Here is a 15992-nt window from a genome sequence, read left to right on the forward strand (position 1 = left end):
CTTTTTCCCCAACATACACCTAACATTGAGCAGCCTAGAGCACAAGTCGAGTTTTAAGTTTCATCCAGGATTGAGGAATAATAGTATTAGATGGACTAAAAGGAGAATAGGAAAATATCAAGGGGATAGGGTTAAGAAGACTGTGTTGGATGCCTTATATTTGTTCTCTCAGTATATCTTTGAGCTCTGTTCATAAATTTGCCTCTCTATATTAAAGAAGATGGAAAGCATAAGTCTCCATTCCCTAGAGTTTTTGCTCCTAAGGTTCCTGATGCATTTTACCTTCTGTCAATCTCATGCACATTGATCAGATTTACTTTAGAGCCAGTTTAAATGTAGTGAGATGTGGAGTAAGGCAGGCTTGATTTGGAGCTATGAATCCAGCTGAGGAAGTATCACTGAGATAACAACTCTGGTAGATTCTCCTGCTTCCAGGTAGGCAACTAGGGCACCCTTTGCCTGAAAACCGGTTACACTGAAAATACACTGATTTCCCCACTCCTCAACTGTGGCAGCAGTGACAGCTCCCCTTGTGGGCCAATTCTGATTTATGTGATAATCATTCTGAGAGGCCATGAATAGACTTACATCTCTAGGCTTTACAAGGACAATATTTAAAAGCCTCTAACTCCCCAATTAATCCCTGTGCTATTAACATAGTGTTTTCTATTAACAGCAACCAAACACTAACGAGTAGAAGTGCCGAAAAAGCTGGGGTTCAAATTCAAGGCCTGGCATTTCAAACTATTTCCTTTGTTAAATTTCTTTAACCACTCTGTGCCTCAGTTTCCTTAGATAAGTGGAGATGACTCCATATTCATACATACATCTTGAGGTGCAAGGTGCAAGAAGACATGGAGGGTACAAAGAACCACAGAGGCTGAAATTACAAGATACTTCAGCAGTTTCATTATTGCTCAGATACCACTACTATAGTAAAGTGTGGGACAACAACATCAATCACAGCTGAAATGCCCGATAGACAAGCCAGGGCATATGCACAGGGAAAATAGCCTCATTTGAGTTTAAAGTGGGGGAAATGTATTGCCATTCTAAGACAGTCCCTATTTCCTACAGTGTCCACACCACACACACTGGGAAGTTATTCATCCAAAGTTCCAAATACTAGGTGAGAACAGAACTACAAAACCAAAACGGATGAGGCAATCCTATAAATTTCAAAAAAATTTACACATAATTAAGGGGAATATGAAGAGCACTGAACCCTCAGCATTGATCATTTTCAACCAGAACCAAAAATGGCTACAGCAAAATTCAAGGAGGCATACAAATCATAATTATAGTTATGTGACATCATGGAGATATTAGTTAATACTAGGAGTATATTATCTGTGTGTATATATATCTACACACACACACACACACACACACATAAAACAAAATATACCAAACATGCCCACGTTATATTTACACAAAATAACATGTCAATTATATCACAATAAGAAACAAAAATTAAAATAAAATTTGGGTCATCAACTTCCACTAGAATTGAATTGCCCAATAGCCAAGTGCTGCAGTAGCCCTTCCAGAAAGTAGTCAAATCTGGGGGTTAAAAGGAGAAAAAAGGATCCCTATATGTTAACACAGTAGCCAACCAACTCCTGCATATTATCCAGTGATCCGTGTGTAATTATTACTGCCATCTCTAAGAGTACTGGGATAAGCTCAAAGTGTTGTCTAATTCCCCCACATTTTTTTTTAAAGATTTTATTTATTTATTTGACAGAGATAGAGACAGCCAGCGAGAGAGAGAACACAAGCAGGGGGAGTGGGAGAGGAAGAAGCAGGCTCATAGCGGAGGAGCCTGATGTGGGGCTCGATCCCATAACGCCGGGATCACGCCCTGAGCCGAAGGCAGACGCTTAACCGCTGTGCCACCCAGGCGCCCCTAATTCCCCCACATTTAATCCAACTCTTCTTCCACAGCAGCCTGTCTTCCAGTAATTGTGGGTACAAAAATTTTACACATCCGGACGTTGTATGATTTATAATGTTCTAACAATCTTTTGTGGAACTCATTTCACATCGATACAGGAGAGGTAGCTCTTCCCCAACGTTAGAAATCAGAAAACTGAAGTTTGAGGAAACGGAGGCTGGTCACCAAAGGGTCTTTGATGTGACCAAGGTCAAACACTCGACCTTCAACATGCACAGCCATACTGGAAAAACCACTAAGAAGAAGAAGCAGAATAAAGACACTTGTTGATTTGCTGACAAACTACTCCATAGGAGTGCTGGCACAGTGATAAGGAGGAGCTGTGTTAGGGAAAGAGGAAATTTGGGCTCTGCAAGGTTCTGGGAGGTAGAACAATAGCAGGTGATGGCACAGATGAGCACAGAGAAAACAGTGCGAGTGCAAATTAATGGTCATGAGAGGAAATGAATTTCGGAAGCCAAAAGATAATCAAACCCATGCGTTGAGGTCACTTGTCTCCCACCGCGCCCCCATTAATGTAGAAAGATCCAACGAAGGGGAGTGAGTGTTAAATTTTCCGATCCCACTGCAGTACTACTTGAATAATACCAGAGAGGGCAAAGGGGTAATGTCGGTTTCAATCATTTGTTGGAGGGGCGGGCGCAGTAATATGATGTTATGACAAAACAATCAAGTGTGGTATCCATACACCTCACTCAGTTATTTGACATACTTTCAGCACACATTTACTACGTACCTGCTGAGAGCTCAGGATTGCACAGGCAGATTGAGACCGAGTCTGCGCCACTTAGGGACAAACTGAGCGTCATTAAGAATCGTAACTAAGACGGACCTAAACACATCAACTGTGATTAAATATTGAGTCCCCATAGCGACTCTAAAGAGACAAAGACCTCGTAGTCACCATTATTAAATGCTAGGAAATATATTCATTATTTTGAAATTGGGTGAGCGGAGGCAAATAATGAAACAGTTATCCCGTGTTTGGCTTATGAACTGTAACATTGGTTCCCAAAGAGTGGATGAGGGAAGTTGCTCAGCAGAGAGGAGTTCCATCTCATATATAAAGAAGGGTAGATAGAATTAAAATATCTCCATTTTAAGCCTCAAGGGATGCCAGTGCCCCATGCTGGCATTATCAAAAGAGGGGCAGCCCTGCAGTATGTGCCTCCTGAGAGAATAATGCAACACTGCCTCTGAGATTTTCTTTCTTTCTTTCTTAAAAGATTTTATTTATTTATTTGACAGAGAGAGACAGCGAGAGAGGGAACACAAAGAGGGGGAATGGGAGAGGGAGAAGCAGACTCCCTGCTGAGCCGGGAGCCCAAGGCAAGGCTCCATCCCAAGACCCAGAAATCATGACCCAAGCCAAATGCAGACATTTAATCATGTGAGCCTCCCCTGAGCCCCTACCACTCTCTAGTCTTGAATCGAGTTCCAGCAATGGGCCACAAAGAAACGCCAATACTCACAGAAAAACAAAGGAAGAAAGGAGAAAGAAGTAATGTACACAGACACACAAAAACCCAGGGCCTGCTTTCAATGGGTGCACATCAAGAAAAATGGAAGCTCAACTGTGACATAAAGGAGAGATGGACCCACAACAGAAGCACCAAGAGGAACTTCCTGCAGCATGTACAAGAGCTAGTCCTGGCCTGCGGGGCAGGTCCATCCACTCTGCCCCCCAAAATGTAGGAAACATCAGGATCCACTTTCCCAAAGCAGCACCTATAGCTGATTCTCAGAAGCCTGGCCCACCCTGCAAACTTCTCGAGACTACCACAGTTGTGCCTCGGCACCTGCACAGGCGACTCCAGTAGGCTTCATGTCTCCTAGGTGTCCATTCAATGGCAGAAGGTGATCCAAGGCCAGCTGCTCCCTCTACTCCAGTCAACAGAAGGGTTCCGGCTGGATGTGGTGGCTCATGGCATTCTGCCCAGCAAAACAACATCCAGGCCAGGCACCTGCAGCCCCTCCACTCATTGGCAGAAAGCACCCAGGCCCGGTATTTGCACCAGAAGGTGAACTAGTTTTGGGATGCCGCCACACTCCACCCAGTGGCGGAGAAATACCCCGGCCTGCACCCCCTAGCCCTCCTACCAGCAGCAGCAGGTGTCATGGTAGATGCCTCCCTCCCCTGAGTATACTGGCAGATAGAGAGTAGGAAGGCCAGTGGTACTGGGTGACTGAAAAACAGGCCAGGGGAAAATGCTCTACATCCTTTAGGTCCCGAATCCCACACCCCCACCTAATGACACCCCACGGCCCATGGAACCATTTTCTGGTACCACGGGCATCTCTGGCCATTACCCATCAGAAAATCAGGTGGACTCAGAACAATGTGGTTCAGGAGTGCTTTGCAAAAGCTCATGAAACCAAGTGACTATGGAACTACAGCCCCCCAAAGAACAGACAGGCCAAACCTTAAAACAGGGCAACTCACTATGAAACGATCAAGAGTCTTTTCATAGAATATCCAAACTATGCGGGCCAGGATAAAAAATCATTCTTCATCTGTAGAGCCAGGGAAGTCAAAACTTAAATGAGAAAAGGCAAGCCCTGACAACAACAGAGATGAATCAGATGTTGGGACTAGTTTACAAAGATTTTGAAGTAGCCAATATAAAAATTCTTGAAGGAGCAATTATGGATCTCTGTGAAATTAAAAAAAGAGAGCAAACCCCTGCCAAGTTACAGAAATGATATAAAACGTACCAAATGGAAAGTAAATATTTAAAAATGTAATAAAGAAAATTAAAAACTTTCTTTTGGATGGGATCCATTGTAGAATGTAGATGACAGAAGACAAAATCAGTGAACCTGAGGACAGATGAACAGAATATACTATTCAGGAAAATGGTACAATGAGCAAACAAACATGGACAGACGGTTTGGAAGTGGTGGGACAAAAGCCAAAGGGCTAACATCGGAATCACCTGAGTTCCAGAAAGAACAAACAGTCGAAGCAATGTACATCCAATTCAGATATGATACAGCAGCTGGAGTAATCAGACAGGGAAGATAAAACAACTATGATAAATGTGTTAAGATTTCTAGTGGGAAAAGTAGACAACATGCAACAATAGGTAAGTTATGGAGGTAGGTAGATGGAAACTGTAAAAGAGAATAAACAGGGAGTGCCAAAATTCACACTAGTGCAATAGCTGTGAAAAATGTCTTTGCTGGGGTCCTCAGGAGTTGTGACCTGCCCAGGTAAAGAATCAGTGACCTTGAGGAATGGCCAACAAGGACTTCCCAAAGTGAACTGCAAATAGAAAAAAGATGAAAAAATGTGGAGTAGAACATCCAAAAACTGTGGAACAATTTCAAAATAGATGACATACACATACTTGGAATACCAAAAGTGGAAGTAAGAGAAAAAAGAGCAGAAAAAAATATTTGAAAAATGATGACAGTGAAATTTCCAAATTACTGATAGGCACTGAATCAGATACCCAGAAAGCTCACAGGACAGCAAGCTACCTTGTTGAAGAAAGCCAGACCAAGACACACACACACACACACACACACACACACACACACACACACACACCAAGAACAACACGAACAAAACCTCCTTACCTACCCATAGAGGAACAAGGGGAAAATTACAGTGAAGTCCTGTGAGCGACCATGCAAGCAAGAAGAGAGTTAGGGAACATTTTTAGTGTACCAAAAGAAAAATAATTCACCAACCTAGGATCCTTCTGTATCTAGTAAAAACTGTGCGGTAAAAAAGACAGAGTAAATAGAGACGTTTCCTCTCAGACAAAGAAAAATGAAGGGAATTGTCACCATTAGACCTATCCTGCAAAGAAGTGGAAAGGATTTTATTCAGGAAGAAGAGAAATGATAAAGGTCAGAAATTTGGATTTACATAAAAAAGGAAGTACATCAGGGAAGAAACACATCAAGGTAAATAAAGTTAATTTTTCTTGTTCTTAAGAGATCAAAAAGTAACTTGTTTATTCGTGTTTTTAAAGACTTTATTTATTTATTTGCAAGAGAGAGAGAGAGACAGAGATAGCGAGAGAGAGAGAGAGAGAGCACACAAGCTGGGAGGAGAAGGAGAAACAGATTCCCCACTGAGCAGGGAGTCTGATGTGGGACTGGACCCCAGGACTCCGGGGTCATGATCTGAGCCAAAGGCAGACGCTTAACCAACTGAGCCACCCAGGTGCCCAAAAAGTAACTTGTTTAAATAATAAAATTTATGTTATTCTTGATAAATGGCAAATGAATGTTTAAATAATGGGAGTCATAATGTAGCCGGTGAGTATAGCATATGAGTAAGTGAAAAGCATGGCAGTCGTGGAGAAATGGGCAGAAATATTGTAAGCTAGCGCTTGATTTGTCAATAGTGTCACTTGAAGGTGGCCTTACATTAGTTTAAAATGTATATGTAACCTCCAAGGAAAGATCTAAAATGTTTTTAAGCACCTGTAGTTGGTACACTACGAGGTCAACCAAAAAACTGCCTTTATGTAAAATGTTCAATTAAAACCAGAGAAGGCAGGAAAGTAAGCCTCTTCTGATGAATAGAAAACAGCTACAAACATGGTTGATATCAACGCAAGTGTTTCAGGAACCACTTTCAATAGGAATGGTCTATAAATAGCAATCAAAAGTCAGAGTGAATTTTAAAACTTCAGCAGTGTATATTGTCTGCAAGCCCCTATTTTCAATAGAGTGATTCCGATGGGCTAAAGTAAAGGGATGGAGAAAGACATACCATGCTAACAGTAAGCTAAAGAACTCTGGAGTATCGATACTAATTTCAATCTGTCAGGGGGCATAAAACCCACAGAAATCAACAGAACTGTCATAGCCACGAGAAGCCTAAGAAGATACTGAGAGTACTAAATATGAGTTCGTATCCTGCATTGGATCTTGGAAGACAAAAACAACACTAGAGAAAAGCCAAGAAAGTCTGAATAAAGTATAGTCTTTGGTTAATGATAACATCTCAATATTGGTTCATTAATGTTACAAATGTGCCACATTGACATAAAATGATAATAATAGGGGAATGTGCTTGTGGGGTATATGGGAACCTTCTTTACTCTCTTCATTGTAATTCTGTAAGGCTGAAACTGTTTCAAAATATAAGTTTACTTTCAAAAAGCACATTGCTACTATGTGGCAGGAGTTGCAGTTATCTTGAGGCTGTCTGGACAGATATTTTGAAAGACGTAAAATGTCAATTTTCCCAGCACCATTTATTGAAGAGACCGTCTTTTTTTCACTGGATGCTTTTTCCTGCTTTGTCAAAGATTAGTTGCCCAAAGAGCTGAGGGTCCATTTCTGGGTTCTCTATTCTGTTCCATTGGTCTATGTGTCTGTTTTTGTGCCAGTACCATGCTGTCTTTGTGATCACAGCTTTGTAGTATAGCTCGAAATCTGGCAACGTGATGCCCCCAGCTTTGTTTTTCCTTTTCAACAGTTCCTTGGAAATTCGGGGCCTTTCCTGGTTCCATGCAAATTTAAGGGCTGTTTGTTCCAGCTCTTTGTGGATCTAGATATCTCTTTCCATCCCCAGATTAGGGAAGTTTTCAGCTATTATTTCCTCAAATAAGTATTCTGCTCCCCTTTGCTCTCTTCTTCTTCTGGGACTTCTATAATGTAAATGTTATTAAGTTTGATGGAGTCACTGAGTTCCTTATGTCTATTCTCATATTCCATGATTTCTCTCTCACTTTTGTTCAGCTTCATCATTTTGTCTTCTATATCACTTATTTGTTCCTCTGCTTCTTCCACCCTGCTGTTCATTGCATCAAGCCTGTTTTCAAACTCAGTTACTGTACTCTTCATTTCTGACTAATTCTTTTTTAACTCCTTTATCTCTGTGGTAAAGGTATCACTGATATCTTCCATTCTTTTCTCAAGCTCAGTGAGTATCCTTATGACTGTTGCTTTAAATTTTCCATTAGGCATGTTACTTATATCCGCTTCTCTTAGATCTCTGGCCTGGCCTTATCTTGGTCTTTCACTTGGAATGAATTCCTCCATTTTGGTACTTTGTCCAAGTCTTTGCCTTTTTGGGTATGTTTGAAAAAGCTAGGTATGTTTACTGCTCCTGAGAATAATGGCTTTCTGAAGAAGTGATCATATGCATCCAGGACCTGGGGCTTCAGGGAGCATCTCCAATGTGTGCTGCTTGCTCTCTGCTGTTGTGTTTAGGCTGCTCTGTTCTTCAGGCCTATCATCTGCAGAGCCTCTACTTGCCTGTAGCATGAAGTGTTTTGTCCTTGGTCAGAATGTAGGGAGTTTTAACTAGGTTTGCTCTGGTCCGCTTGTTAAATGAGATCTGAAGCCCTAGGTCTAGAACTGAAAAGCCCTGCAGAACTCTCTGGTTGGGAGACATGGTGTTGGCAGGGGTTTCTGTTGGTCTTCTGTGGCAGGGGCCCACCTCTCTGGTACTGAGTCAAGATTGACTGAAAAGGACAGTCTTGCCAGAGCACAAGGTTGTAGGACTTGGTATAAGCAAGTTAGTCAGCCAGTGTTGGAGTTGTGCCGCTTACTGCAGGTGGCTCTGTGTTTGTGCTAAAGGGCAAGTGAGGGAAATGACACCAGCCAGCTCTTTTATCCCCAGAGAGGCATCTCCAAGAATGCTGCCTCTCAGGGAAGCAATCTAGGAAGATTGAATATTCTCCCACTGTGCGTCCCAGTTGTTCTTCAGGTTCCTGTTTCCATACTGTCTGCCTTCAGGTTGTTTGCCTGCCTTCTCTCCAAGAGCAACATAGTGCCCTGTGTGCTCTATTTCAGCCAAGCCTGCTGACGTTTAAAACTCTAGGGTTTAGGGACACGGTGTGGGCTGGGACTGGGGCTGGTCTTCTGGGGGAGGGGCCTGCCTCACTAGACTGAGGCAAGCTTGACCAAGAAGGGCAGTTGAGCCAGAGTGCAGGGATATGGGCTTTGGTATTAGAACAGCCAGTGTCAGCGAGCCAGTTCCTTTTAAGCAATCTCATTCTGTTTCTTGGAGAACACTTACAAATATACTCTGTAATATCATTTTTGCACTCCTAACTTCATGTCAGCATCTGTTTTCTGAAAATCTCAATCTGTGACCAAGATTAATATTGCAGGAGATGAGAATTGGACAGATTCAGGATACATTTTGAAGGTAGAGTTGACAGAGTTGGCCAATGGGTCATATATACCATGTGAGGCAAATACTTATTAATATTTATTTTAATCAAATATGCAGTAAATATTACTACTCTTTATCAATTTTAAATACGAGAAATGCTGTGCAACAGGAAGTGTCACATTTCCTCGCTCTCTTGAAGTTAGGTATAGCTATGTCCCTTTCTCTGATAAATAAAATATAAAAGGAAGTAAAAAGTGTCACTTATTTTGGGAGCAATTAAGAACTGATGAATGTTTCTCCATGCTTCCTTCTCTCTTCTTCTATAATTGGTGAGGATTTAGAGGTTGTAGCCTCCATTATCGTATGTCCCCAGGTAAGGATAATATAGAGAAAATACCCCTTCTGATCCATGAAAAGCATGTACAATGAACACGAAATAAATGTCAACCCACTGAGATTTTGCTGTATTTTATTACAACAACCAAATCTTGCTTAGCCTGACTGAAATAGCTACTGGTACTGGAAGTGGAATGTTCCAGAAACAAAACCCATGAAAGCCTAAAATATATGGCATTGACTTAGCAGTCAGATTGTAGATGGTGAGAAAAAGTTCTTTGGAAGCTCAAAGAAGTTAAAAAATTTGTTTCTACTCACACATTTGACAAATAGCAAAGCTGAATTTGAATGCAATTTTATTTGACTCCAAAATCTATGCCATTTATCATTTTGTATAGCCTTTGATTTAGGGCTCAGGTGGTTGGATAGTGGTAGCTTGTCTTTTTTTTTATTATAATAATTTTTTTATTATATTATGTTAGTCACCATACAGTACATCCCTAGTTTTTGATTCAAAAGTCAATGATTCATTACTTGCGAATAACACCCAGTGCACCATGCAATAGTGCCCTCCTTACTACCCATCACCAGCCTATCCCATTCCCCCATCCCCCCTCCCCTCTGAAGCCCTCAGTTTGTTTCCTAGAGTCCATAGTCTCTCATGGTTCATTCCCCCTTCTGTTTACCCCCCTTTCTTCTTCCCTTTCTTCAAATTTTCTTCTTAATGTACCATTTTCTGGACTCTATACTGACAGCCCACTCCCTCTTTTTTTTTAAAGCTTTGTTTATTTATTTGCCAGACAGAGAGAGAGAGCACAAGCAGGGGGAGCAGCAGCAGAGGGAGAAACAGGCTCCCCACCGAGCAGGAAACCTGACGTGGGACTTAATCTCAGAACCATGAGATCGTGACCTGAACGGAAGGCAGACGCTCAATTGACTGAGCCACCCAGGCATCCCCCACTCCCATTTGTTTATTAATTTCTCTACGGTCTGTGCCCAATGTAGTCTTTTAGGTTTCAAGTTTCTTGGATTTTATCCTCCTCTTTTAATATTTCACTCTCATTATTTATATAGACTATGTATTGCTAAATTACCTCAGATACAAATTTGGAAACACGAGTGCAATATAGTATACATGATAAACCATGGTATGCTATGTAAGAGCATCTTATATCTGAATGATACATAATAAAATTGTTAAAGTGAACTTAACATATGTTAGGGGCATTATAAATTGACTTTATAAGTTTAGAAAGAGATAGAACTAAATTATCTGTGTTCTTATGATCATTAATTTAAAATATTATATAACATGTTAAAGCCATTAAAATGTATACAGAGGGCTTGCCATCCAGTGCCACCTATATCTGGAGCACTGGCCCTATCAGCACTGAGAAATGGACCAATTTCTACAAAATGTAGTGCTACAGTGTGCCTGATGGGATATGTTCAATCATGGCATCCAAACTTTCCAGAAAACCTTGCTCAGAAGCTTCCAAACCCTGTGGAACTATACCTTCACTCAAATGACATAGTTGTAGTTCCAAAATCCACTGGGTCCCTTGTAAAACTCTAATGTTTGGGACTTCATGACAACACCTTAGAAATTATTTGCCCAGAATTTGATTATCCGAGAGAATTATGTCATCTTCAATTAGCTAATAACCAACTACCTACCTACCTACCTACCTACCTACCTACCTACCTGCAATTCCTACCTCCAGTACATCACTGTGTACCAATATCATCTATGATATGTGCTGCACTATCTCTGCCAGCTTCCCACCCTCAATGAGCTCTCCATGGCTGGAAACCATCTTTCATTTTTGCCGCTTGGCAAGGACAACAGAACAAAAATAAACAAATGGGACTACATCAAACAAAAAAGATTTTTCAGAGTGAAGAAAACCATCAACAAAACAAAAAAAGCAACCGACTGAATGGGAAAAGATATTTGCAAATGATATAGCCGATAAAGGGTTAACATCCAAAATATATAAAGAACTCATAAAACTCAATATCAAAAAAATAAACTGATTAAAAAATGGACAGAGGACCTGAATAGATATTTTTCTGAAGAAAACATACAGGTAGTCAACAGGCACATGAAGAGATGCTCAACATCACTAACCATCAGGGAAATACAAATCAAAACCACAATTTGATATTTCAACTCACACCTGTCAGAATAGCTATTATCGAAAAAGCAAGAAATAACGAGTGTTCAGGAGGATGTGGAGAAAAGGGAGCATTTATATACTGTTGGTGGGACTGTAAATTTGTGCAGTCACTGTGAAAAACAGTATGGTGGTTCCTCAAAATATTTACAATAGAACTACATTACAATCCAGCAATTTCACTTCTAGGTATTTACCCAATGAAAGTGAAAACACTAATTTGAAAAGACTTATGTACCCCTATATTCATTACAGCATTATTTACAACAGTTAAGGTATGAGAGCCACCTAAATGTCCATTGATAGATGAATGGATGAGAAAGATGTCATATATACATACAATATAATATTAGTCATAAAAAAGAATGAAATCTTCCTATTTGTGACAACATGAATGGACCTAGAGGGTATTATGCTAAGTGAAATAAATCAGACAGACAAAGACAAATACTGTATGACTTAACTTATATGAGGAATCTAAAATACAAGACAAACTAACAATCTAACAAATTTACCAACTATCTATGAGTTTTGTTCATAGATACAGGGAACATAGATAGCTACAGAAAACAAACTAATGGATGCCAGAGTAGAGGAGGTGGAGGGATAGATCAAATAGGTGACGGGGATTAAGGGGTATGGTTTTCCAGTTATTTTTTTTAAAGATTTTACTTACTTATTTGACAAAAAGAGAGAGAGCAAGAGAGAGAGAGAGAGCACAAGCAGGGGGAGCAGCAGTCAGAGGGAGAGAGAGAAGCAGGCTCCCTGCTTGAGCAAGGAGCCTGACGTGGAGCTCAATTCCAGGACCCTGGGATCATGACTTGAACCAAAGACAGATTTTTAACCAACTGAGCTATCCAGGTGCCCCTGGTTTTCCAGTTATAAAATAAATAACACACAGTAATGTAATGTACAGCACAGAGAACATAGTAAAAAAAAAGGTACAGATATGAAATTTAGAAAAATAAGTAGTATGAGGGCTAGATCTTTGAGGAGAATCTTTGCCAGCAAAGTTTTTGTTAATTTGGTTTTGAAACTCAGAGTTTTTAAAACAGTGACAAGAATGTGCAGTACCAGGAAAATCTGGAAGATGTTGTCAGTTTACTTTAAAGCAAAAATCGAGAGTTTCTATCAGTCATTGTTTTCAATAAAGTCCTTCAGTTTGGGGGAGGGAGAAAAAAATCAGGTGCAAGTCCAGCTAGGCAACAGCTCAAGATGAAATGCAGAATGAAGTTGTGCTCTCCACATTGCTGCCATGGGACTGGAAGATATGCTGGTATAATTCCTGAGTCTGTGTTGGAGAAACAGCATGAAGTCTCCTTCTCGAGGGTCTTCTCTGAGGGAATTTTTGGTATTTCTTGAAGTTACTGTTGTAAATCTGTAAGTCAGAACTACCTCACCAGGTTTTGATCTTTTAAAGGAAGCGTAGGGATATTTTGCTCATCACGTGTCTCCTTGACAATGTCTCCTGACATCATACCTGGATGCTTGGGCACAGTGCCTGTCCCCTGGCACCCACAGCATCTATGCAGTTTGCTAGGTAGTATCACCTCCTACATTATGTGGGAGTTCCCTGCTTATATGGAAATGATGTATTTTGGGAGGCTGTCTAACTAACATCATGGTGAACCAGGCTGATATCCTTTTAAATTCCAGTTTTGCTATTTAATAGCTGGGTGAACGTGGGCTTAGAAAAGCTTTTTAATTTGTGTCAGAAACAGGGTAAAATTAATACCTACTTCATAGCATCATTGTGAAAATTAAATAAGATCCATTTAAAATACTTCTGTCTCTCATAAATTCTACATAATCATGTAGCCAATGTGAACTATTTCTATTGTTTCACCAGACTGTTAGAAAAAGTTGGGACTGTGTGTGTCTTCACTTTTGTACCCCAAGCATCTAGCGCAATGTCTAGCCCATTGCTTATAATAATTTCTTCCTTACCTGAACTACACAACAGAAAAAAAAGATGCTGATGCTTGAATATTTAAACCAACAGAAAAGGAAGCTTTCATTCAAATTCATTGAAATAAATTTAATTTTTTAAAAATGTATACAGAGTCATACAATGTAGCCCATGCACCCACCATCCAGCCTAATAAATTAAACTATGCTTATGCTAAAGTTTTGTGTTTTGGATCATTATTACGGTTCATATTATGGCAAATTTTTTTAGTAACTCAGTGTGAGACTTTATTCTCTGAAAAACAAACAAAACACACACACAGAGCAGAAGGATGAGCCATGCGGCATACATGCACAAGTTCTTTCCTAAAGCAATGCATTTTAATTTCATCGTTTTTTAATTTTTTTGAGTACAGTTGACGCACATTACATTAGTTTTAAGTGTACAACATAGTGATTCAAAAAGTTTATGCATCATGCTATGCTCACCACAACACTATTACAATATCATCAACTATATTCCTTAGGCTGTACCTCGTATTTCCATGACTTATTCATTCCATAACTAGAAATATTTATCTTCCACTACCCTTCACCCATTTTGCCCATTCCCCTCACCCCCCTCCACCCTGGCAACCATTACTTTGCTCTCTGTATTTATAGGTCTGATTCTGCTTTCTGTTTCTTTACTCATTTGTTCTTTTTAGATTCCTCATATGAGTGAAATCATATGGTATTTGTCTTTCCCAATCCAAGACAATGCATTTTTAGAAGTGAGTTTAAAGCAATGACACTTAACAATCATTTCCACGAAGAAACCATTTCCCCTGTCACCAAAGCCGAATTTGGCAGCTTTACCACCTGAAGATTCAGTCAGCCTAAACTAGAATGCAGTGTTCCAGTTGCAACTAAACTGTGTTTAAAAGGAAGCTTACTAATTTTATCCTTTTATTTCAGTGTATATTCTCAATGAACACTAGGAATTATCCCACATATTTTAGGACAAAAAAACGAAAATGCAGAAAACAAAAACAAAAGGTCATGTTTCTTTATATTTCTTTAATTAGCAGAGCTCAACATTTTTCACACTTATTATTTTGTCTGGCAGTCTGACAAATTTAGTTTTCTTCCCCGAATTTTACTGTAACCAATAACAGCGTAGTCTTTTCACCTTTCATTTAATTGTATTTGTTTAGTGTTGAATATGTAACACATTAATACAACTTAAGATTTTAAATGTAACAAAGAGTACATATTTAATCATTTATTAAAACTTCTGTGAAAAAACTGTAGTGAAATAATTATTAGTTGTAAATATTAATTTCAATTTGCTTCCACCTAAATAAAATCTAAATATATCCTTAAATATGACCATTCCAAATGCACTACCATACAGTCCTTAGTATATCGTGTTTATTTATGACGCTGGTGACTTTGAAAACAAAGTGGTACAAATTAACAAAACACTATAGTTTCCTATGAGGTGGCTAAATTTCACCTGATATTTAAAATTCCATGCAAATTATAGTAATGTAGAGTTTATCCAATGCATATAAATGTATGAGTTTGCATGTACTTTTAGAACAAAGATGCATTTCAAATGGTGTGGTATAAAAAATTTCAAAATGCATAAAACATAGAAATTGAAACTCTAGGGCCAATTCAGTAAATTAATTTTAGGAAGAAAACTTAATGTGATTTTTTCAATTAGTAAAGTTCCTTTTTTTAATAATTTACCATTAAAAAATATACATATACAACCTGAGGACTGTAGAGAAAGTTCGCATTAGTGTTGACAAAGTCAGTTACCATAACTGTAAAAGGCAATTTGGTTAACTCAACTTTCTATGATCAGTTGTATAAGTCCTGGGACTTGCTTTTTTTGTGTAAATCCCAGAGATTGCTTTAATCCAGGTGTGCATCTCTTCAGGGCTATCAGCCTGCATATAGAAAGTTCAAAACAATGTTACACTTTCAAAGAGATTGTCCCTCATCATTACATTGCTGTGTCTACATTCCTGTACTTCATAATCTTCTTTAAGTGGTATTATCTGGAGAGCTTCCTTCTCCAGTTTAGATTTGAAGTAGCCTATTGTGTTTTCATCCAACTGAAAAAAAATCTTCTCTTCCAGTTGCTTCATCACCACTCCTTGCTTAACACAATATCCAGCTTTGATAACTGCACTATCTGAAGGAGGTTTAGGAGTAAAGAAGACGGCCTCATGACCACTTCAAATTATTTGTCAATACTTTCACCATATTTATTTACTTCTTACTGAGTTGGAGTAATGATGGGTATACCACCAACGCCAGTTTTCTAAGATGCTTGCTTCTTCCCACATTCACCCCGGTGACTTAGGTTATCAGAATGATGTGAATCTGACTGCTTTGTACTGTAGTTTTTATATTAGTTTAACACATTTACTTATTCTACTAGATACTGCTGATCATTAGCTTGTAAGGAGATACTTCCTTATCCCTGCATTCATGACAAAAAAAGAATTCATCCTTTGGTCTTAGCTTA

The 15992-nt window shown here is 39.4% G+C and overlaps 1 pseudogene; it reads right to left on the reverse strand.

Annotated features, from left to right (window-relative positions):
- Window positions 1–15992, reverse strand: part of LOC113248826 (pleckstrin homology domain-containing family A member 1-like) — a 38238-nt pseudogene that overhangs the window by 1375 nt on the left and 20871 nt on the right.

This window comes from Ursus arctos, chromosome X (genome assembly GCF_023065955.2).
Source record: "Ursus arctos isolate Adak ecotype North America chromosome X, UrsArc2.0, whole genome shotgun sequence".
Taxonomy (NCBI): Eukaryota; Metazoa; Chordata; class Mammalia; order Carnivora; family Ursidae; genus Ursus; species Ursus arctos.